The sequence below is a fragment of the Schistocerca gregaria genome, chromosome 5, assembly GCF_023897955.1.
Source record: "Schistocerca gregaria isolate iqSchGreg1 chromosome 5, iqSchGreg1.2, whole genome shotgun sequence".
In the NCBI taxonomy this organism is placed as follows: Eukaryota; Metazoa; Arthropoda; class Insecta; order Orthoptera; family Acrididae; genus Schistocerca; species Schistocerca gregaria.
Genome location: NC_064924.1, coordinates 599,241,413 through 599,267,709, shown reverse-complemented (window position 1 = coordinate 599,267,709; position 26,297 = coordinate 599,241,413). Strand labels below are relative to the sequence as shown.

The following is a 26,297-nucleotide window of genomic DNA, read 5'->3' as shown; positions in this document are numbered from 1 at the left end:
AATATTGTCCTCAAGTACATCGCCCTTGTATAGACCCTCTATATACTCCTTCCACCTTTCTGCTTTCCCTTCTTTGCTTAAAACTGGGTTTCCATCTGAGCTCCTGATGTTCATACAAGTGGTTCTCTTTTCTCCAAAGGTCTCTTTAATTTTCCTGTAGGCAGTATCTATCTTACCCCTAGTGAGATAAGCCTCTACATCCTTACATTTGTCTTTTAGCCATCCCTGCTTAGCCATTTTGCACTTCCTATCGATCTCATTTTTGAGACGTTTGTATTCCTTTTTGCCTGCTTCATTTACTGCATTTTTATATTTTCTCCTTTCATCAATTAAATTCAATATTTCTTCTGTTAGCCAAGGATTTCTACTAGCCCTCGTCTTTTTACCTACTTGATTATCTGCTGCCTTCACTACTTCATCCCTCAAAGCTACCCATTCTTCTTCTACTGTATTTGTTTCCCCCATTCCTGTCAATTGTTCCCTTACGCTCTCCCTGAAACTCTGTACAACCTCTGGTTCTTTTAGTTTATCCAGGTCATATCTCCTTAAGTTCCCTCCTTTTTGCAGTTTGTTCAGTTTTAATCTACAGGTCATAACCAGTAGATTGTGGTCAGAGTCCACATCTGCCCCTGGAAGTGTATTACAATTTAAAACCTGGGTTCTTCCATGTATACAACCTTCTTTCATGATTCTTAAACCAAGTATTAGCTATGATTAAGTTGTGCTCTGTGCAAAATTCTACCAGGCGGGTTCCTCTTTCATTTCTTAGCCCCAATCCATATTCACCTACTACGTTTCCTTCTCTCCCTTTTCCTACTGCCGAATTCCAGTCACCCATGACTATTAAATTTTCATCACCCTTTTCTATCTGAATAATTTCTTTTATTTCATCATACATCTCTTCAATTTCTTCGTCATCTGCAGAGCCAGTTGGCATATAAACTTGTACTACTGTAATGGGTGTGGGCTTTGTATCTATCTTGGCCACAATAATGCGTTCACTATGCTGTTTTTAGTAGCTTACCCGCATTCCCATTTTCCTATTCATTATTAAACCTACTCCTGGATTACCCCTATTTGATTTTGTGTTTATAACCCTGTAGTCATCTGACCAGAAGTCTTGTTCCTCCTGCCACCGAACTTCACTAATTCCCACTATATCTAACTTCAACCTATCCATTTCCCTTTTTAAATTTTCTAACCTACCTGCCCGATTAAGGGATCTGACATTCCACGCTCCGATCCGTAGAACGCCAGTTTTCTTTCTGCTGATAACGACATCCTCTTGAGTAGGCCACGCCCGGAGATCCGAATGGGGGACTATTTTACCTCCGTAATATTTTACCCAAGAGGACGCCATCATTATTTAATCATACAGTAAAGCTGCATTCCCTCGGGAAAAATTACGGCCGTAGTTTCCTCTTGCTTTCAGCCGTTCGCAGTACCAGCACAGCAAGGCCGTTTTGGTTATTGTTACAAGGCGACATCAGTCAATCATCCAGACTGTTGCCCTTGCAACTACTGAAAATCTGCTGCCCCTCTTCAGGAACCACACGTTTGTCTGGCCTCTCAACAGATACGCCTCCGTTGTGGTTGCACCTACGGTACGGCTATCTGTATCGCTGAGGCACGCAAGCCTCCCCACCAACGGCAAGGTTCATGGTATACTCTCTGATATGTTATCAACTGAAATTTGAATTATACAAATGAGATCAAGAACAATGTGTTCGTGATGAATCTTCTGCGTGCTGTTCCCTGAAAATGGCATGTTTTCGCCACGCACAAGTTACAATACGAAAATAACTAAATATGAAAATACTTTAACAATGAATATGAGGTTTTCTGTCATTTTATTACAACAAATCTTCCCAATAAGGATGAGTTTCCGAGAGATCCTCAATCTGCTGGAGCTTAGAAACAGCATATACTCATGGGACATAAATTGCAAAACCAAACAAATATGTGCTTCAACTGAAAACGGCGACATCCAGTATGGCATCTTCGAGGTTCTGCTTGTGACGTAGAGCGTCTTCCTGTCTCTTATTGGTTCAACATATCGTGGCACGTCACCGAAAAATCGTGGAACGTAGATTGTTTCATGTACGTCACTGCCTTCACAATGTGAAATAGTAGGAAGCAGCGTCATAAAGCTCGTACAGCTCCATATAAACGTCAGACTCTACCACTGTGAGACCTTTTTAAGGACAAGATGATGAAAACAGAGGAGACCGTGAATTTTTTCGCGGCTGCCACAAGAATGAAACCAATACTAATAAAGATACACAATAGGCAATAGTAAAATATGAAAGAGGAAACTGAGGCAACGAATCACGTATGAAGACACTCTCTCAACTAGTACTATATGTAGAGAGCGCGAACATAATCACGTACTCCATGTCAGCATGGATCCCGGTAACATGGATCATGTGAAATCCAACTCGCACTTTTTTCACATGACATTCTGAAAGCTTTACATCAACGCAGTTAGTTTTCTCACTTTCCGGAAAGCGCTTGTCTCAGTATCGATCCTACACTATGTGATCAAAAGTATCAAGACGAAACCCTACCTTTGTTGCTTACAAACTGATATCCTTAGAAAGACTTTAGCGATCGTAATAAATGAAGTGTCCACTAACAGCATTAGACCAGCGCTTCCGAAATAGAGCACATGAATTTTTTATTAAATAAGCACGATTTGAATTATGAGCTAGAATATTCATTCTGATGACTGAAAAGTTAAATTATGTAAAAATAATTTGAAAGTCAATGAATTTAGCAGCAGTTTGTCATAAGAAATCAGTCTAAGAATTTGTAGATATGTAATGATCTTTTATAGTTTTCAATAATTAAGGGTGACGCCCATTTTGATTGCTTGGTTATAAACATGTTTAGGTAAGTCTTAAAAGGGCAAAACATTAAGGACACCAAGTAAAAGCTGACCAAATTCTAGTCCGTAGTGATAGATACGCCTTGTGATAACAGTACATTTTAATAACAATACGTATTAACATAGATTTCATTTATTCAAAAGCCTTCACTTGGGGCTGGAACGATAAATTCAAGATTTACCTGTAAATCATAATATAACTGGCATATTGTTACATGCTAGAGGGATCAGTGTGTAAGCGCGAGCTGTATAGCGTAGACTGATAGGTAATTTTAGTGGTGACATGTAAAAAAAAAAATTGGATTTACGTGATTTTTCCAACGGCATATTGCTGCATATGGGCAGAGGCCGTCTTGGACTTAGTGAGCCTGTTCTTTGTGGTCTACGATAGAAGGCACCTCGCGGATGTAAGACTCACTAGTCGCTTCTGAAAGAGTTTAAAATTTTTCGCGCTGGTCTTGGAATTTTAAAAATTTTTCGTGCGCTCGCGGGCACAGAAATGTTTTCTACAGTACATATTGCGTACTTTGACGCTGAACTGCAGGGTAGTGTTCAAGTTCTTCATTTGTACGGCCGTAGTGTCCGTAGATGCTTTATAATCCTTGAAGGTATATTAGTTCTGTCGTTGCAGCTACAAAAATGCGTGATTTTTTCACCAGACGCGTTTCGCTTTATTGAGGTAAAGCATCATCAGTCGTCTGTAATTAAGTTATTTACATCTTGATTAGCTTGTAGATCGAAAAACAGTTCTTTAAAAGAATAGGTTGATTTGCACTTCCGTTGGTTATTCGGCTGATTTATCGCTTACATCGGGAAATGTCGTCTGCTAGCACATCATTGTTTTTCTGTGTTAGACACTGATAATTTTTGTCTAATTTTTAGGTGTTCTGCAGCACTACTCATTACTTATGTTTTTCACAACACACTTTTATGCACACCACTGTATTATTTTGGTTTTTGTATTGCTACTATGTGTTGTTGTTTGTGTTTTGCAGTGTTGCCAACATAATCTTTCCACTACTTTGTCTTTGACCTGAAACTTTTCTATTTTTAAAAAAATAGATCATTGTATGTGTGTAATTCTATTTAATTATGTTTCTGTGTATTTATGTACTGTGTAAGAGTGGAGAAGAAAAGCGATGGAGTTTTTTTTCTTTTTTTTTGGGGGGGGGGGGGGGGAGGGGACATAAGCATATAGCAGTGAGTTGGAGGAGAAGGGGAGAAGGTGAGGAGCGAGAAGTGAAATGAAACTGTCAGTGGGTGGGTGGGTTGGGGGGGGGGGGATTGTGGGAGAGTGGGGGTTGTGGGAGAGTTGGGGGGGGGAGGGGTTGAAGGATGGAAAAGGCTCTTTTCTTTTTTAAGATATAGAAAAATGTTACACGAGTTTGCGGATTCGTCATATTTTTCGCAATGAATTTTAACATACTATTTTGCAAAGCATCGCACTCGTAACTGTGCAGTACTATGGGTAGAAAAGGAAAGAATTTCAATTTGTTGTCGCACTTTCAGCACATAAGAACGTATGATACAAACAATTTATTTAGTAAGGTATAGCCGCACTTTGTTGAGAAGGTTTATTTTCCGCTAGTTGCGATTCGGAGAAAACCGATACCGCCATAGTTAAATGCTGTGGGCAAAAACCTAATGACAGGTGTCGCTCCGAGAAACCACATACTTTATCAACGGTTAGACGAACCGCAGTGCAGCGAGTCTCTCTCTTTTCAATGTTAGACAACGGTGACTGGCGTGAGACTATACTTTCCAGAACCACTTTCACTCTGTAAAGTACAGAAACCGCAAAATAATACTTTCGGCCTCTTTATTCCATCCCAGAAATGACCTCCCGCCAGAAATGCGTCATTATTGTCACCAAACGATTATATATGGGACGACATTGCCCAGACACAACCCGATGATGATTTGCAATGATCTGGAGATCGAAACTTCCTGGCCTTTTATTCGTTTACATCAACATTACATGACGGCTTTGATTGTGTATTCAGTGTTTTCCTTTTTTGAGCCCATCTTCTCATCTCGACGTAACTAGTACACACAATACCCTCTGCAATCTGTCTTGCACATTCTAGTCTTCATCTGCTACTAATATTTTCCCCTCGACTGCTTCGTCTAGCACCAAGTTGACCACTCCTGGATGCCGCAGCAGACATCCCACTAACACATCCCTTCCTTTGGTACGAATCTGCCACAGAATTAAGTGTATTTCATAGCCTATTGTTTTTAACACTTCCTCATTTCATGCTTTACCTGCTATCTTAATTTGTAACATTTTTCGATAGAACAACGTTTCAAATTATTTTGGCTTCTTCCTCTCCAGAAGTGTGATGGTCCACATCTCACGTTGAGCTCTATTTGGACACATTCATGAACTTCTTCATCTCCGTATTGAAATATTTTGTTGAAGACAGCTCTCTTCGCTTGTGGCTGTCTACCTCTGGTATCTTTCTTGCTTCGGCCATCCTGCCTAACCCTTGTTGCTAGACAGGAGAATTTTTTCACTTCTTCCAATATTGTGGCGGTCAGAATCCTGTAGTCAAGCAATTACTTTCTCTGCTTTCTTCTACTCATCATCACCTTTGCTCATTGTTTTTCTTCCGTAAGCCATGTTCTGCTATTCCTTTCAACAGACATTCAACGCGTTCCTCACACTCGGCCAGAATGGCTGCGTCGTGTAGCGACCATAGCACTGCACTGCAGTTACCATTAAATTATTACTCCTCTTTCGAAATTTTCTTTCACCTCGTCCACAGCTTTCTCAAAGTCCAAGTTCAATAATACAAACAAACATCGTCCGAACAGGCCTTGAAGCCCCAACGGTACCGACCGACCGCCGTGTCATACACAGCCCCTAGGCGTCACCGAATGCGGATACGAAGGGGCATATGGACAGCACACCACTCTCCCGAGCGTTGTCAGTTTTCGTGACCTGGTGCCGCTACTTCTCAGTCAAGTAGCTCCTCAACGGGCCTGAGTGCACCCCACGTGCCAACAGCACTCGGCAGACCCGGTCAGTGACCCCTGCAAGTGCTAGCCAAGGTGATCTGACGGGAGCCAGTGTTACCAATGTGGCGGGGCCGTTGGCTAGAAGTTGATTAATGGTGGTGATAAACTGACCCCTGTCTTAGACCCTCCGTGTCATGAACTTGCTTTGTTGACATTTAACTTGTTTTAATTCCACTTGGGTTTCATTGATTACTTGTCTGCCCTTTGGAGAAATGCAAGAACCTTTTAATTGTGTGACTGATGTAAAAAAGGCATATGTTAGTGTTGAAAAGGGAGAAGATATGGGAGGGTCTCAGGAAAGGGAATGTACCTGAAGGACTGGTATGGAAAATCCAGATGCTGTACGATTACAATACAAGCTGTGTACAAATTGGAAGGAACTCTCACAATGGCTCTGAGCACTATGGGACTTAACATCTGAGGTCATCAGTCCCCTAGAACTTAAAACTACTTAAACCTAGCCATCGTAAGGACATCACACACATACATGCCAGAGGCAGGATTCGAACCTGCGACCGTAGCGGCCGCGCGGTTCCAGACTGAAGCGCCTAGAACCGCTCGGCCGGCAAAGAACTATCCTCATGGTTTCAGATCAAGAGTGAATTTCAAAGAGACATCACCACTACTGTTCACCACTGTTATGGAAAAGATTTTGTGCACTTAATGAAATTATCTTTACTTTCGGGGATAAGTCGATTAGACAGGAGATCACCAACAGAGTTGTAATATCTCTTTATATTCGAAGAATTTTTCTGATACAATTCTACCCCCCCCCCCCCCCCACCATGAACCATGGACCTTGCCGTTGGTGGGGAGGCTTGCGTGCCTCAGCGATACAGATGGCCGTACCGTAGGTGCAACCACAACGGAGGGGTATCTTTACCCTCAGACTTCAAGAAGAATATAATAATTCCAATCCCAAAGAAAGCAGGTGCTGACAGGTGTGAAAATTACCGAACTATCAGTTTAATAAGTCACAGCTGCAAAATATTAACGCGAATTCTTTACAGACGAATGGAAAAACTGGTAGATGCGGACCTCGGGGAGGATCAGTTTGGATTCCGTAGAAATGTTGCAACACGTGAGGCAATACTGACCTTACGACTTATCTTAGAAGAAAGATTAAGAAAAGGCGAACCTACGTTTCTAGCATTTGTACTTGGAGAAAGCTTTTGACAATGTTGACTGGAATACTCTCTTTCAAATTCTGAAGGTGGCAAGGGTAAAATACAGGGAGCGAAAGGCTATTTACATTTTGTAGAGAAACCAGATGGCAGTCATAAGAGTCGAGGGGCATGAAAGGGAAGCAGTGGTTGGGAAAGGAGTGAGACAGGGTTGTAGCCTCTAACCGATGTTATTAAATCTGTATATTGAGCAAGCAGTAAAGGAAACAAAAGGAAAATTCGGAGTAGGTATTAAAATTCATGGAGAAGAAGTAAAAACTTTGAGGTTCGCCGATGACATTGTAATTCTGTCAGAGACAGCAAAGGACCTGGAAGAGCAGTTGAACGGAATGGACAGTGTCTTGAAAGGAGGATATAAGATGAACATCAACAAAAGCAAAACGAGGATAATGGAATGTAGTCAAATTAAGTCGGGTGATGCTGAGGGAATTAGATTAGGAAATGAGACACTTAAAGTAGTAAAGGAGTTTTGCTATTTAGGAAGTAAAATAACTGATGATGGTCGAAGTAGAGAGGATATAAAATGTAGACTGCCAATGGGGAGGAAAGCGTTTCTGAAGAAGAGAAATTTGTTAACATCGAGTATAGATTTATGCATCAGGAAGTCGTTTCTGAAAATATTTGTATGGAGTGTAGCCATGTATGCAAGTGAAACGTGGACGATAAGTAGTTTGGACAAGAAGAGAATAAAAGCTTTCGAAATATGGTGCTACATAAGAATGCTGAAGATTAGATGGGTAGATCACATAACTAATGAGGAGGTATTGAATAGAATTGGAGAGAAGAGAAATTTGTGGCACAACTTTACTAGAAGAAGGTATCGGTTGGTAGGACATGTTTTGAAGCATCAAGGGATCACAAATTTAGCATTGGAGGGCAGCGTGGAGGGTAAAAATAGTAGAGGGAGATGGTGGTGGTGTTTAACGTCCCGGCGACAACGAGGTCATTAGAGACGGAGCACAAGCTCGGGTTAGGGAAGGATTGGGAAGGAAATCGGCCGTGCCCTTCTCAAAGGAACCATCCCGGCATTTGCCTGAAACGATTTAGGGAAATCACGGAAAACCTAAATCAGGATGGCAAGAGACGGGATTGAACCGTCGTCCTCCCGAATGCGAGTCCAGTGTACTAACCACTGCGCCACCTCGCTCGGTCGTCGAGGGAGACCAAGAGATGAATACACTAAGCAGATTCACAAGGATGTAGGTTTCAGTAGGTACTGGGAGATGAAGTAGCTTGCACAGGACAGAGTAGCATGGAGAGCTGCATCAAACCAGTCTCAGGACTGAAGACCACAACAGCAGCAACAATTCTACCCTTGAATGACGTTTACTAATTTTCTATCTTCATACTCGCAGAATCCGTGCGCAAAGTAGTTTCATACAATAGCTATGCCATGAGCGCATAATTACTCTTTGTAGTACTCACTCTGGTGGTTGTTAGAAAAAAGCTTCCTAGTTTGCGATTTATGACAAAAGATAACTGATACGAAATTGTACGATTAAAAGGGAGATTATATATATATATATATATATATATATATATATATATATATATATATATATATATATATATATTAGTGTTGAAAAGGGAGAAGGGGGAAAGGAGGGTCCCAGGAAAGGGAATGTACCTGAAGGACTGGTATGGAAAATCCAGATGCTGTACAATTACAATACAATACAATTACAATACAATACAAGAAGGGAACTTCCGAAAGACTGGATACGAAACTGCATTTAATAATCCAAGAGCTCCATTACTTCTTCGGAAGGTTAAACTTCATCAAAGCCAAATATCCGCTTGATCTGAGGTTTCCCGGCTGATTATACAACGCTCCCAAAATTTCGAGGCATTTTATTTGCACAAGCTAGCAGACTACCGCTAAGCACGTGCCTGCAGATAAGAAGAGTCATCGCCTTATTTCATTCTAACAAGTTAAATTTCTGAATCATTTTGAGTGACTGAGCTATGACTGTGTTTCCTATTATGAATGATTGTTTGCTCGAACGAATTGAGAACCACATAATTACATAGATAGGAGGAAAAACTGCAGAGTGAAAAAGGGTGCTGAATTCTACCTACAAATGTGAATTCTTTTTATGGGACTATTGATTCCAGAATAAGCACAACTGGTGATCTTCAACTGTTACTTCATTCCAATGTTGACTTACGATATCGAAGCTTGCACCTCACAAAGAAAGAGTCATCGTGACTCCAGGTGTCCGAAATGAAATTCGTTAGATTGTCTATGCAGGAGACCCAACGAACAAGGAATAAGGATATGACGAAGAAAGCTGGAGCCAAGGAATCTCTTTTAGACTGGATCAGTACGTCCAGACTACTTTGGTACGGGCGTGTAATTAGGTTGGAGCCTACAAGAACAGTCCGAATAAATTTGGGAAGAGAGTTGGAACAAAAGTTCTGTAGGAAGGCCCAGAAACCTTTGATTGGACATGATCAAGGATGACGTCGCTGCCAGGAGAAGGACAACGGATGATGTTATCCGTGACAGGTGGTACATGGACAGGAGGAAGTGGAAGAGGCTCACTAACAGTATCCGGAAAACTGAAACTGTACTGTGACGACGATGACGACGATAACGACGACGACGACGACGACGATGATGATGATTGTATACCTCTGCACCATAATGATGACAGTTTGCCCCCGTACTTTAACTACAATCCAAGGAATGACGAAGGCTTCTCCTATGTGCAGAAACGCGAGGAAGGTAACCTGATTTTTCTTCAGTCTGCGTATCAATGCCAAGTGTAATATCATATTTGTTTTTATTGTGCATTTTCCCCGCCTGCAATTGAACCAACCTTCATTCGATTCGTTTTCAATTTTAACTTGTGCTTCTCTATATATTATTTGGGTCAGTAGTTTACAAGCGTCACGTGGCAGACTAATCGTGTGATATATTCCAGAAGTTTACCCAGTACCTCTCAGTGAAACTCTTGATGAGTATAAGTTGTATCTTAGCACTTGACGGACGTGTATTCATTCGTTAGCCTTCGTAGTCGTTTACGTATGTGACCGTAGTTCAGCAGTGTCTTTTAACTTCACTTTTTCTGATGATTCCTTTAAAGGCTGTGTTTTAAAAAGTCTTGTTCTCCTGTAAGTTTTGAAATAAATGATATTTTGAGTCAGGAAGGAAAGAGAATACAGGTAATCAATTTTAGAGAGCAGTATTTTATTACACAAGAAAAAGTTAAAACTTCTTACATTCGAAAAATGATAATGAAATGTGACGTTTTCGAATAGCTGAGTGAGCAATGCATCTGTTCGCGACGATTCGAAACTTGCTACATCCTGTCCGCAAAACTGTTAAGCTAAGCTGATACTCAATACATGATCGTCACTGCGTGTTGTATCGAGGTCGTACCACCTTTTCAGAGACTAAAGTGACCTTTGTTCCTTTTTTTATTCACTCTATGGTAGCTTTCATAATACAACTGTCCAGAATACTGATACCTTGTCGATTACTTAGAGTGATCTGTTAGTGGTATTATCTCACGTATTTATCTGGTGATTTGATAACAGTACCCTCCTACCTGGTTGCAGATATAGTTAAGTGTTGTTTTTCTTAGACTGAGGTATTTCAAGAGTCGCGGCAAACGCTAGTAAATTTGTCAATGAAATCTGATAACGATGGGCTTGTGAGGCAATTAAGTACTTCAAACAATACCTGTCGACACTGTTATCTGATGTTGCGAAATGCGCTACGTGTAAAACGATGACTTCAGATGGTCCAAAACTAATTTTTTTGTACATAGATGGCGAAACTACTGCAAGCGGCAGTGTAGTTCTCTAAACCAGAAGACTTGAAACTAGTCGTGCTGTGGTATTTTGTACTATTGCTTCTACAATCGCTTAGTTTTGCTAAAACATGACAGAAAACTGCACACTCAGACCTGAAAGAATTTCCACGTGAGAAGAAGGTAACTGGTACTCGGAATCTTTCACAGCGTAATGATCGAACAAAGTACTACTTCGCTGATCCTTCGCAAACTGTGTACCAAACCTAGTCCAGGGGCCACTACTACTAGGACAGAGTAAAAAAAAAGTATGACAGTCGATGTTAATTTTCTGGGTGAATGCGTCAGTGTGATCTTGTTACAAATGACTGCAAAGTTATCTATGAATTAGCGAAAATTATTTGTCAGTGACTTTTAACCTTCTTAAACTGAAGGTTAACCTCTACAGAGACAATATGTAATTGGAGCGTACATGACTTTGTTATTAACTTCTCATAAAACTGAGGGTCACAGCTGAACGGGTCCAAAACTAACATCAGCGTAAGCTTGTGTGGTAAATATAGTTGTAATAAGATCATCTCTAATGGAATGTTAACATTAATTTCGTTAGATCTGGGAACAGTATTTTCTTTTTACAGTGTTTGTATGTCATTCAGCATACGTTTTGAGAACTTATGTCAATAGACATAAAAAAGAGAATACCTCTTGAGAATCAAAATATATAAATAAGCGGAAAGATCTATTATGGTCTCAATCACTGGGCCCTTCAAAACAGTTAACAAAGCTTTTTAAAGCGGGGTGAAAACGTCGACCCCTTTTGTAGGCGAGACATACGCCAGAGCGAATTGCATTGGAAGTATTCTAACGAAAATTTCTTATCTCGTCAGGATTCAACTGCGAAATTCAAAAATTATTTGTACAAAACTGAACACAATGGAAAAATTGTCACAAAAATAGTAAATCTGTGACCTCTACTGTTAGCAACAGGAGATAACCAGAATAACATTTAATTTGACAACTTGTTATTTACGTTTAGATTTTTGGCAGCCGGCCGGTGACATTATATAACAGCAGCTGCTCGGATCTCTCGGCTGCTCGTTATCGCATGCTAAGCGGAACCTAAAAATCCAGTGCTTAAAGCCGGCATCCACATGTCGTGCACGTAACTTGTTTCCTCTACAGCTGGTTACAGTGGTGTACCGACAAAATGCGAATAACTTCGCAATGTACTACAAAAACTCAGAAAGGAACCATAGACCTTTTCCTAAATCCTTTCACGTTCAGGATCCTTTTGCCCCAGTTTTACTATTTAACATTATCTTTATTAGTTGTGAAACGTTTTGGAATTGGAGTTTGGCTATTGTGTAAGGGTTCTGGGCATACAGTGCCAAGAGAAGAGGTATCAACATGTTTGTGACAGGGGTCGATTTTAGAAGAACCTGTATAAAGTAGATGCTTGTATTTAACAAAGGAAACTGCCTTTTGTGTGGAACGATGTAAATATATGAAAGTTGTCATTAGGAAAAATTTCACTAGCGAGGATAAAAAGTGCCTGAAAATTATTTGTTAATTTGTTTCTGCAAATATCGTCCATTAGCCCTGTAGTAGTCGTTGGTGAATTCTGCTGTCTGTTACTTTGCGGCGAAATGAGTGGTGAAATAGGTTCTCATCCATCGCAGGGGTATCACTATACAGGTTGGTGCATGTCGAAGAACAGTTACTCCTCGATATGGGTGCGAGAAATTTTTCTTAGATGCTCGATACCAAGTAGACAGCACAAGTATAAAGACTGGTGGAGTTCCCTGTTTCTCCCTGTGTCTTATTAACGCTCAAGGAAATCTGTAATCATAGCACATGTACTTTTTGGACGTTTAGCCATTGTGGTGCAAAATGGATTTTGTAAAGTGGTTTTTCGCTGAAAGTCGTCCCAAAATTTCACACATACCCATCTCTTCCATGACACGTAATAACTATTATATGGTCTAAAAATGTTTCGTGGTCGGTTTAGTTGCGGATTTCGTCTAAACGTACTTGTGTTCAGCAGCACTACCGCAGTTGCTGCGATCGGCCCTTTCTTTACGACGTGATGCGCCGTAACTGCAGTCTGGCAGGGATACTGCAGATACCTGAATGCCATCCTACAAAAGAAAAGTGAAGTGTCTGAATCGCTACTGGCTACGTCTTATGCCTGAATTAATTCGTATCATAAAGAGATCATTCTGAACAGGCCAAAATAAATATATGCGCGAATTAAAAAAGAGAACGAAGGGAGTAGTGTCACTCCAGGGGTAAAGCAATGAAAACCGACAGCATGTAAGCAACCAAGAAAGTGCCACAGCAGTTTATTCTACAAGAAGATTTCGACATTCAAAGGCACAGTCGACGTAAGGCGGATGTCAATTCATATTAAATAATTTTTGTCGGTATCGACGTTTATCCTATCTTTAAATTGTTAGAGAAACTGTGGTTCACTGATTTAATTGCACCTGCGTAATGAATTTCAGTAAAGTGTACAAAGCTGAAATTTGTATAAAAGAAAAAAATTGTTCAAATGGCTCTGAGCACTATGGGACTTAACATCTGAGGTCATCAGTCCCCTAGAACATAGAACTAGTTAAACCTAACTAACCTAAGGACATCACACACATCCATGCCCGAAGCAGGATTCGAACCTGCGACCCTAGCGCTACAGTCTGGAACCGCGCGACCTCAGAAGTTGAGTCCCATAGTGCTCAGAGCGATTTGAACCATTTTTGAACCAGACTGTAGCGCCCAGAACCGCTCGGCCACCAACGGCCGGCATAAAAGAAAACATGCCATAGGTAAAAGAAGAGTAAACTTAGTTCTTTCCTAAAATTATTTAGATTGCTTATTACTCCTTTGATTTACACAACATTAAACTACTGTCGCGTTCAAGAATACCGCTTAAAACGTATCCGTTTAAGTTTTGATTATACTCATTTATTAAACTTGGAGGAACTGTGCTGACGTAAATTCTAGCTTAGTTTTCAGAACGAGACTGTAAAAGGGTGGTACTTATTACCTCGTGGGCTGTGGAAGTGAACTTTTCTGCTCCTGCAAACAAGAGAAAGAGAGAGAGAGACTCCCTCTGAGAGAGACAAAAGAACAAGGAGCGAAGTAAGACAGAGAAAGAGAGAGAACCATACGCCGTGATACTTAACAGTAAACAGCATACGCTTTCAGCAATCTTCCCTCCTTCTATATTGTCGATCTGACGTCTTTCATCCTCCAGAACTCGTTGTTGTACACGACACTTCATTAAAACTTGATATTCTTTCTTTCTGCTGCAGGAGGGCACTCAGAAAAAGAAAACAGTATCATACGTCTTGTGGAAGATCTTTTTAGGAAGCTCTTTCACGGTATGCAAGTAATTCTTAAGTCTGAACTTGTGAAATTGAATGGAAAAGCCGTGAGTTTTAGGAGCTGAAGTAATGAGAACAGTGTTTTCAATTAAAATACTGTAATGCTGTATATTTTCTGAACAGCAGGCGAGTATCGGGATTCACAAATACAGTAAAATATTGCCTAGGTCTTCCTGTTATCAGCTTCCTTAGTTACAAGGACCTTCTTTAAAGTGACCTATTCTTTTCAGTCTTCCGAGTTCCGTACCCATTTTCGTCCCCATTAGGAGAAAAGACAGCCACTCTCTCTTCTGACGTCAGCTATTTGTTACTGCTGAGCTGGGCGCGCCCCCTCAGGTACTTTTTTTGTTTTCTCGACGTTCTGACTTTCTTAGAATTCTTTCATTGCAATGTGCAGTTCCATAGCAACTTTACGTGGCAATAGCTTACGAATCTAGAGAGAGTAACTCGTTACGGGACCGTGTTCTCCTTAAATCATTCGAGGCGATTTCAAAATCCTTTCCTCCCCGTCTTCAGCCATCTGATCTAGTGTTCCGCTTCCAACTGCTTTGACACAAACACAGTGTGACTGAATTCAGCTGGCAATCTCAACTTCACTTGCAAGTCGACTTTTTGCCATAATCGCTGACACATTCATCAGAAACTCAGTTAAAGGCAATGACCTGGTTGCGTTGCCACCAAGAGTAGCCCTAGCCGTTGGGGAGCCATCCTGATCTGTGAGCACTCACGCATAGTGGTGAGAGCTGGATGCAAGGCACTCACACCTCATTCTCCAATAACACAACACAGTGTCAAGTATACACGGTAGTCCATTGATAGTGACCGGGCCAAATATCTCACGAAATAAACATCAAACGAAAAAACTACAAAGAAAGAAACTCGTCTAGCTTGAGGGGCAAACGAAATGGCGCTATGGTTGGCCCGCTAGACGGCGCTACCATAGGTCAAACGGATATCAAATGCGTTTTTTTTTTATTGGCTACCCGTGTTAAAATGGACCGTTTACCAATTGCGGAAAAGATAGATATCGTGTTGATGTATGGCTTTTGTGATCAAAATGCCCAACGGCCGTGTGCTATGTATGCTGCTCGGTATCCTGGACGACATCATCCAAGTGTCCGGACCGTTCGCCGGATAGTTACGTTATTTAATGAAACAGGAAGTGTTCAGCCACATGTGAAAAGTCAACCACGACCTGCAACAAATGATGATGCCCAAGTAGGCGTTTTAGCTGCTATCGCAGCTAATCCGCGCATCGGTAGCAGACAAATTGCGTGAGAATCGGGAATCTTAAAAACATCGGTGTTGAGAATGCTACATCAACCTCGATTGCACCCGTACCATATTTCTATGCAGCAGGAATTGCATGGCGACGACTTTGAACGTCGTGTACAGTTCTGCCACTGGGCACAAGAGAAATTACGGGACGATGACAAATTTTTTGCACGCGTTCTATTTAGCGACGAAAAGTCATTCACCAACAGCGGTAACGTAAACCGGCATAATATGCACTATTGGGCAACGGAAAATCCACAATGGCTGCGACAAGTGGAACATCATCGACCTTGGCGGGTTAATGTATGGTGCGGTATTATGGGAGGAAGGAGAATTAGCCCCCATTTTATAGATGGCAATGTAAATGGTGCAATGTATGCTGATTTCCTACGTAATGTTCTACCGATGTTACTACAAGATGTTTCACTGCATGACAGAATGGCGATATACTTCCAACATGATGGATGTCCGGCCCATAGCTCGCGTGCGGTTGAAGCGGTATTGAATAGCATATTTCGTGACAGGTGGAATGGTCGTCGAAGCACCATACCATGGCCCCACGTTCACCGGATCCGACGTCCCCAGTTTTCTTTCTGTGGGGAAAGTTGAAGGATATTTGCTATCGTGATCCACCGACAACACGTGACAACATGCGTCAGCGCATTGTCAATGAATGTGCGAACATTATGGAAGGCGAACTACTTGCTGTTGAGAGGAATGTCGTTACACGTATTGCCAAATGCATTGAGGTTGACGGACATCGTTCAAAAAAATGGCTCTGATCATTATGGGACTTAACATGTATGGTCACCAGTCCCCTAGAACTTAGAACTACTTAAACCTAACTAACCTAAGGACATCACACGACACCCAGCCATCACGAGGCAGAGAAAATCCGTGACCCCGCCGGGAATCGAACCCGCGAACCCGGGCGCGAGAAGCGAGAACGCTACCGCACGACCACGAGCTGCGGACACCGTTCACCGAGGTGCTTCAGTTATGGTAAGTGGACTAGTGGAAGCTTTTCATCGTAGCTCTGTTCTCTTGTTTTATTTCTGTTGGCGTTCGTCGCCTTTCTTATAATATTGTTGTCATGAGTGTTGGTGCGAAACCTGAGGTGTAGCTCCCTCAATTCTTCTTTGATGTTGTTATTGTCACTTATCGGGTACATATCGGCAGTCAACGTGTGCAGGTCCGCAGCTCGTGGTCGAGCGGTAGCGTTCTCGCTCCCCGCGCCCGGGTTCGATTCCCGGCGGGGTCAGGGATTTTCTCTGCCTCTTGATGACTGGGCGTTGTGTGATGTCCTTAGGTTAGTTAGTTCTTAGTTCTAGGGGACTGATGACCATAGATGTTAAGTCCCATAGTGCTCAGAGCCATTTGAACCATTTTTTTTGAATCAACGTGTGCAGAACTGAGTACTTCTGAGATGGGTGAGGGTGGCTGTCCGCGTGCAGGCATCGATTTGTCTGGGTTCGCATCCGGCACACTTTATGTCCCAATGTACCATCCACAAGTTTATACACCTGTACGTCCGAAAATGGTAACGCACAGTCGGACGCGTCAACAGACTGAGTATATGAACTACGTCGTGAGTGTGGATCTGTCTACGTAGGGGAGACACGAAGACCAGTTAGCACACGAGTAGCAGGACATGAATGCTATGTGCGATTGGAAATGGAAATGAAGCATTGCGGGAGACCCGTACCGCTGCACTAGGCAAGGTGGTTTGCCGTTGCCTTCCTGCGACCATAATGGGGATGAATGATGATGATGAAGACGACACAACACCAAGTCATCTCAGGGCAAGAGAAAATCCCTGACCCCGACGGGATTCGAACCCGGGACTCCGTGCGCGGAAAGCGAGAACGCTATCGCCAGACCACGAACGGCGGACTGTATGCGATTAGCACAGCATAATAAACCGGCGATAGCGGAACACGACTTTGGCTGTGGACAACCTGTCTTGTTCCAGGAAGCCCGTGTGCTGGGGAAAGAGTCGTGGACGCGGCACCACAAAATTCTAGAGGCAATTGAAATTGCTAAGCGGCCTCACAACATCAACAAAGAGAACGGCTACGAATTTTCGGCGGCCTGGCTGCTAGCTATCCGTGAGCATGGGGCCCGAGCGTTTACGGGCAGAAGCCTCACCAGGCGCGAATAAACAATTGTAGAGGAACTGTCATGGCACTTCTGTGCACACCAGGAAGAAAATTTGTCCACTAGAAGCCAAAAGGGCTGACTGGTAGTCTGTCTCCAATCGCTGACAAGCCGGCTAGTCCACGAATATTTTTCCCTACCCTCTCCCTTCCGTCGTGACTAGCTTGTTATATTTTAGGACCAACAAAGTTTTAGAAAAAAACGACGTACTGACACCGATCACCTGCAATAAACGTAGCCACCTTTCCTCCACCAAACAAGACTTATCCTGAAGAAAGCCGTTGTAATACGGTCGAAACGTTGGTTTTAAGTTTATAGTGAAAGTGGTTTATACCATGACACAGTACAATACCCAGAAGAATGTTAATCATCATGACACCGACCGCAGAAGCCTACGTAGTTATGTTGGAAAAGTAAATTACTGGTGTCATTGCACGCGAAGATAATTGCGACACCAAAGTGGTGCGCTGTAAGAAATGAGTCCAAGTCCTGGGTTTCCTGCAGAAGGAAGGAATGACGTTTATAATTTAACGTCTCATCAACAGTACGGTCATTAGAAACGGAGCACAAACTCAGATTATTAAACGACGGCGAAAGAAACCAGGCGTTCCTTTTTTTTCAAAGGAACCATCCTGGGACGTGCCTAACGAAATGTAGGGAAAATACGGAAAACTTAAATCAGGATGGCCGGACGGGGATTTGGCAGCCGTCCTCCCAAATGGGTTTGCTGCAGACACAATGCTACTGTGGTACGGTTAACAGATGTTTCACAGTGAGAGAGTGAAATGGCGCGGTAAGTCGAAATTTGTTCCAAAGTTGAAGTATGCAGGTCAGTACGAATCTTGTGGGGAAAACGTATGATTGTGATGTGCACACAGATTCACCGTGAAATTCCGGGGGTGTATAGACCAAATGCAATATCGCCTGCAGCCGTAGTGAAATTGTGCCCACAATCTGACGAAGGCCGCACAGACGTGGCTGACGCCGATTGGGAAGGAAGTCGATCGACATCGACCACAGACGTATATGTGCAGGCAGAGGAAACGATTCGCAGCAGTCGCAGAATTTCCACCGACGGGGACGTTCAAAGTGTGAATCTCAAATGGCTCGGTGACCAAGAGCGCTTTTCTGTCGTCGAAGAATTGAACGACTGGTAGAACGTCCTGACCGTTGTTCACAGGGACTTGGTGATGATGTTGAGAAATAGTGTGACTTTGAAGCATACTGCAGCATTCAATAAGCGTTACTTGGTCTGCAATAATAACGTGTAACTAGTTTTTTTGAAGTCCCCTCGTAGAATGTCCCTTTTGTGCTCAATATAGTTGAGGTCAGTCTACCTGGAGAGGAAGGAGGGGCGAGGCGTTGGGGACGACGATGATACACATGCTGCAAGAACCCAAATGTTCGTGGAGCGTTTCGCAAACCGTCTGACACTGTTAGGGAATCACGGAGCGCTGCACTATCTAGCTGAGTGTATCACTTGTGGAGGCCCTATTAGGTCCTGTGTGAACATACCCAACATGGAAATGCGTCCACCACCACATTTAGGTGCGACAGCTAGTCGACGTTTTACACAGAGCTCGCCCCTGACATGGGATTAACACAGTGACCAATTCTATGTGTTCTTTTATACTCACTGTACACTAGATAACTAGAGAAGCTGTTTGGACTTGCATCTAAGATTCGGTAGTGTTGTTGTTGTGGTCTTCAGTCCTGAGACTGGTTTGATGCAGCTCTCCATGCTAATATATCCTGTGCAAGCTCCTTCATCTCCCAGTACCTACTGCAACCTACATCCTTCTGCATCTGCTTAGTGAATTCACCTCTTGGTCTCCCTCTACGATTTTTACCCTCCACACTGCCCTCCAATGCTAAATTTGTGATCCCTTGATGCCTCAGGACATGCCCTACCAACCGATCCCTTCTTCTTGTCAAGTTGTGCCACAAACTTCTCTTCTCCCCAGTCCTATTCAATACCTCCTCATTAGTTACGTGATCTGGCCACCTAATCTTAATCATTCTTCTGTAGCACCACATTTCGAAAGCTTCTATTCTCTTCTTGTCCAAACTATTTATTGTCCATGTTTCACTTCCATACATGGCTACACTCCATACAAATACTTTCAGAAACAACTTCCTGACACTTACATCTATACTCCATGTTAACAAATTTCTCTTCTTCAGAAACGCTTTCCTTGCCATTGCATGTCTACATTTTATATCTCTCTACTTCGACCATCAGCAGTTATTTTGCTCACCAAATAGCAAAACTCCTTTACTACTGTAAGTGTTTCATTTCCTAATCTGATTCCCTCAGCATCATCCGACTTTTTTCGACTACATTCCATTATCCTCGTTTTGCTTTTGTTGATGTTCATCTTATATCCTCCTTTCAAGACACTATCCATTCCGTTCAACTGCTCTTCCAAGTCCTTTGCTGTCTCTGACGGAATTACGATGTCATCGGCGAACCTCAAAGTTTTTATTTCTTCTCCTTGGATTTTAATTCCTACTCTGAATTTTTCTTTTGTTTCCTTCACTGCTTGCTCAATATACAGATTGAATAACATCGAGGAGAGACACCAACCCTGTCTCATTCCCTTCCCAACCACTGCTTCCCTTTCATGTCCTTCGACTCTTATAACGGCCATCTGGTTTCTGTACAAATTGTAAATAGCCTTTCGCTCCCTGTATTTTACCCCTCCCACCTTTAGAATTTGAAAGAGAGTATTCCAGTCAACATTGTCAAAATCTTTCTCAAAGTCTACAAATTCTAGATACGTAGGTTTGCCCTTCCTTAATCTAGCTTCTAAGGTAAGTCGTAAGATCAGTATTGCCTCACGTGTTCCAACATTTCTACGGAATCCAAACTGATCTTCCCCGAGGTCGGCAGTAAGACGACAATAACTGTATCTATTTATCGTCACAGAAAGCTCGTACGAAACTGAACTTAGCCTTCCAGTGATGAAATCATCTTCTCAAGACGTCAGTGGAAGAATGCAGTTTTCTTACTTCATCTTAGACTACATAACATTCCTGTGAAAATTTCAGCCAAGCTGCTAGGTCTATGTGTAAACAGCAGTATGACGTGGACCAGACTCCTGGCCTATGTGACATGAAAGACTGGGCATACACTGAACATACTACCTACAACGACACAAATTCTATGTGGAGCTGACATAACGGTTGTGAGGTAACGGGCGAGTTGTGGCATCCTGGAAATACTTTAAGTTCAGAGTTGGCGGCCACCACTCAGGCCGCTTGGCAAGCCGTGGCTCGTTAGCAACCACGTGATGCCGCGCAATGGCCAGACCACGTGGTCCAGCCGATCGCGTGACTGGGAATTCCATGGTGACGCTGTATCGATGAAGGACACATGACGGGAGTGCCAAAGATGGCGGACTTTGTAAAACCTTAATGGCAGACATTTGACAGTTCGTATTGAAATTAATAGTAGCCAGATGAATCATGATAGCTCAAAAAGAAACATGTACCTTACCATTATTTGAACGACGATGCTGATGGTGTAATCAGATTTTCAATATCTTTATAAGTTTAAAATGTAATATCTGATGATAAATTATACAAGTAACACCCAGAAACGACTTTCCAAAATCTAAACGGTTCATCCGATTTTGTCGATCGACATGTCTTTAGAAAGCTATTAGTGTAAGCCTAAAGGGGTATGAATTACAGGCATATAACTTGAATAGTACATGAGTTATTGGAGGTCAAAGTGGTCGATTATTATTAATCGCGTCAAGCCATAAGTACTCCACAGTTACATGAAAAAACTGTAGCAGCATGTTTATAAATATATTTATTCGTCTATGTCTTTGTTTATATCCGATATATCCTATTCATGAAGAAACTGGCCAATTATTTACTGTGTTTTGGAAAGCACAGAAACATTAGGCTACTGGCTTACTTCTGTTCTGTTCCTTTGATATAAGTTTATTTAATTTGTTTATGTATTTAATAATGTGTGTTAGAGTGTGTTTATGGTCCAGCTGAACGAATATTTATTTAATTTCAAGTTATTTAAGTGTAAATCCAGTATTTTGAATGTGTTTCATTCTGTTCGCGAGTGTGTATTGGCTTGGAGACAGGGCGGGAGCGCTCTAGCCAATCACAGCGATTGTTCCAAAAAGGACACGTGGAGAGACAGTATGGTAGTGGGGGAGGAGCATCGTTTCGAGAGAGGACAGGGGAGTTCTGGACAGTACAGGAGAGGACATGAGAGAATACTGGACAGCCCGGCGCAACGGATGCACAGTCGCAGGAAAGACTTGGAGAGTGGAGCAGTTTGCGCGTGGTCGTGGGAGATAGACATACTTTGTAGTGCCGACTTGTGCACTTGTGAGATTTCCATGGCTTCTGCGGTGAAGCCGTAGTCTGTGTTGAGAAGTGAATATCTCGGGAGCTATGTTGTTGTTCATAACTAATTGCGTGAAGTAGGAATCTATTGTTTCCCTGTTATTCAACTTATATTTTATTTAATTGCTGGACCATCGACACCAGTAAGTGTTTTGCAGTAATAAATGGCATTCTTAAAGGTACTTCTGATATCGCACTCATCATTTAAAGTCGTTAAAACAGCACCTGCAGATTTTCTTTAATTGGAATCTTTCTTTTATAAATTTCTATGTTACTTTCAAAATTCGCTGTTGCCGAGTGATAGGAACCTTCGACCACTCGATTCATGTGAATATTCGTATCGTATACTGTAGACTCAGCAGTATTTGGCCTGTAATGTGGCAACTACGTATCCCAGCCCCTAGACAACGAAACCAGCCAAAACTTTTAATATTTCAACTTTGAGTCAGAGGGTACGCAGTTGGGGGGCCCCACACATTTTATTCTTTGAAAGCCCGCATGGTGTTACTGAATGAAGCCCAAGAAATATGGCTGAAAAATCACAGGCAACTATTAGCTCAGAAATTTATACTTCATAGACAGGATCATCGCGACAGCGACTCCTTCAGAAATATCAGGCGTTCGGCGAAATTATCAATGCCACTGACGTACCATGGGGAAAGAACTGGCCAAAAACGGTAATTCGTCTGTACGGGTGACCTTCTTTCGTTTTTCTAGCGCCCACTGGCACGCTTCCTTACTAATCTTTGCACCCTGTGACGAATGATGAATAGATGCACACTTTTCTTCGAGACTCCATTCCGGGGTGTTGGTTCCGAACGATACTGCACGACAGCTGAACGAACGGTGCTCTTCAGCACTGAAATGGCGCACTATTAACTGCACTTTGGCCGTGCTCCAATCCACAATAGCCAGCTTCTACACCCGTCATCAAAATATTGTTGCTTATGGAAGTCAGCTATGGAGGTGTCGAGCCACTTTCTAGGGTGGCTTGAAAAACCTGGTGCCTGAACAGTCTCAGAGGGGGTGTCCCATACGTGGAGCAGCTGTTATGAGACCGCGATGAAACACACTGATATCAGGTATCTTGCACGTCCTGTGATCACGTGTCACGCTGATTACCAGTACAAGGCCTGTCACCTCGTCCAGTACCATTTGTGTGGATCTCGTTTCAACACGGCATTTATTTGTAAGGTAGCTGTCCATGAGTATAAATGAACAGAATAAGTTCCATTCTTTTAACTGGCTTTAAAGTGGATTACAAACAGTTTCGACTGTTACCGGTTTAGGTCAGTATTTGACCATTCTCAGAGCCTTATACCATGATGATAGGCGGTGCCGACGAACGGAGCAGGTGTTGTGACTCCACGATCGAGTGCAGTTGACGTTCGGGAGATCACAGCATCTGCTCTGTTCGCCGCCACTGCCTACCAGCAAGGTATAAGGCTCTGAGGATGGCCAAATATTGACCGAAACCGGCAAACATCGAAATAAAAGTTTTATTGCGGTCAAGACTGTTTCTCCACGAGAAATGTTCTCAAAAATTATTTTTAACAGATATAAAACTGTTTACAGTGAAAAACCTCCATAAAAAACTTGAATCGTGATCCCTTCTGCATCTGATGTGAATTTGCAACGCTCTCCGCCACCAGTTAAGATGGAATCTGCACTTCTACTAATGCAAGATGTGACTTGTATTCAAAGGTACCAATGGAGACAGAAATTGAGGGTAGTGTGTCTGTGAGATGCCTCTCACATTCTGAATGAGAGCAAGAAGTGATGGTAATGGTACTGATCAACATCTACGCCTCATTTCGTCGTCCTACTGCCGCAGGGCTGGCGGTGAAGACGCGGATGTAACCGCTAGCAAACTTGTCTGGCGCATTTCAGAAACGTTGGAGGTTTCAGACAATGACAGCGATATAAATTATGCCGTGTAACGATATTCTTTACTTGAAACATGTAGAAGGAATACGCCAGGTCAGTCCGATTTCTCTTTTTAAGGAGCTCACAGAATAGCTATTGTAAAAGGAAATCTCGTGCATTAAAATGCGTTACCGTAATGCTATAGGCAGAAGTTGGAGAAGAGATTCCGCACGTCGCTGAAACTGCAGATGCCTATAAGAGCGGGCAGCTGCAGTAACGAGCGCTGTAAAACTCACCCTGGAGTTGCAGACGGAGACTAAATGTATGTGCGGGAACAGGCTGAAGAGCCACTTGCTTCGCGTACTTAGGGATGGTTTGTTGGAGTCTTTTCAGTCCGGATAGAGAGTTTACGCGCATTACATGCGGTGCGAGAGACTGCGGTAGTCATTGCGAAAAGCGCAAGTATCTAATGGGGTTTTGTTCCCAATCGCATGGGAGCAGGGATACTCTCTACGTGAGCATTCTTGGACTTTTGGAGCGGATTTAACACAAAATCCGAGTATAGATTGGCGCTTGGGAAAACTTTCAAAGAACACGAATAAAGCTCGTAGGATTTCCCGGGACGTCACGGGAACTTTTGTGGTGTAAAATTATGAAAGAATAAGTCCGTATGGCTGATTTTAGTTGTGGTGTGGGTTGACGTAATAAGAGTGCCTGTCGGTGATAGAATAGCTAATTGTTCTGCAGTCAGAATATCGACTGTCTAAAAAGATGTTCGTAGGTTGCTCTGAAGAAAAACTGAAGAGTCGATTGTGTACTAGTCCAGGGTGTGTATTGTGTAGTGATGCGTTAGTAACCACTATACAGCACGTGACGCAAAAATGATCACCATGCTTGTCATCTGCGTCACCTAGTCGGAACCAATCTTTTACGAGACGAATCGGAATCGATCAGTAAAGATCTGCTACGTCCAACGCACGCTTCTGCGTACTAAAGTTGAAACGCACTTGGAGAAGTCTACAGAACAGGCAGGCCGCTGAACTCCCTCGTGGTTCCGTACAATGTCATAGCAAATGCGCACTAACTACACAAAAATAATACAAGACTATACGCCGTGTCCAAGAGAACGAAAATCAAAGCATTTCTGTTTTTTGAGAACTGAGGCTAGTTTGGATCGCATTGTGGATCATTCTATCTCCAAACTGACATTCGTATAGGAAGAAATATTGATATATATGATAGCCAAACATGTCCCATAAGTAAAGTTAATTTACACCAGCAAGCATCAGGGTAACGCCTCTGACTCCCTCCTGTTACCGCCACTCACCTCTCACAACAGGCGGCTGTGGCAGAGTGGAGGGAACAGGGCATCTTTGGTCTGCTAAAATGAGTCCTGCTACCTCCTGCGGATTTACGACGGTCGCAGCCACATCCGAAGTCAGTGCGGCTCTCTCCTAGGCGACTGCTACATTAGCTCCGTTGCGTGGCCCCGATGCATAGAGTTACAACCTACTTTCGAATTCCAGGTAAGCTCGCACATAATCCGCTTAACGGTATGTTGGCCATTAATCATTACATTGCATAACGGGCTTGCAGAAACCACTGGGTGGCATTATCTATAGGGTTAAAACACAAACTAAAGTATATGTCAATGCGACACGTATCTCGCGAAGATTTCTGGGGCTCTCTCCCGCCTATAGAAAACGTGTAGGTTAGCTGCGTGCTTGCCATCTGCGTATAGGAAACTACCACGCTGCTCGGGTTTGGGCGTGTTTGTTAGATAATTCGTACATATATGACTTTTTATTTCAAAAAAATGGTTCAAATGGCTCTGAGCACTATGGGACTTAACAGCTGAGGTCATCAGTCCCCTAGAACTTAGAACTACTTAAACCTAAGGACATCACACACATCCATGCCCGAGGCAGGATTCGAACCTGCGACCGTAGCAGTCGCGCGGTTCCGGACTGCGCGCCTAGAACCGCGAGACCTTTTATTTCAAAGTCGTAGGTAAATTAGGGCATAAATGCTTATAATGTATATGTGCGCTATAGATTTATGTCCCTGTGTGTGTGTGTGTGTGTGTGTGTGTGTGTGTGTGTGTGTGTGTGTGTGTGTGTGTGTTCAACACAAATGTATTGTACTTAATGGGCAAAGAATACGTTGAACATCGGCATGATTGCAGAAATAGTTTATAAATGTACATTAATTTGCCTAAAAGTGCCAAGTTACCCAGAGTTTATGCCTCTCAGCTACGAGTAATGCGACACTGTAGTACCTTCTTCATGATGTGCTGTGTAGCTATTGTAAGCATGACACCTAATGTACAACGATTATTGCGCTTTACACTAGTGGGACTGAGTGGAACATAAAAAGAGTCAATACTTCG

The 26,297-nt window shown here is 42.6% G+C and overlaps 1 protein-coding gene across 1 annotated transcript in view; it reads right to left on the bottom strand.

Annotated features, from left to right (window-relative positions):
* LOC126272905 (uncharacterized) overlaps positions 1 to 26,297 on the bottom strand; it is a 337,543-nt gene that overhangs the window by 39,087 nt on the left and 272,159 nt on the right. The gene's annotated exons all lie outside the window — the stretch shown is intronic.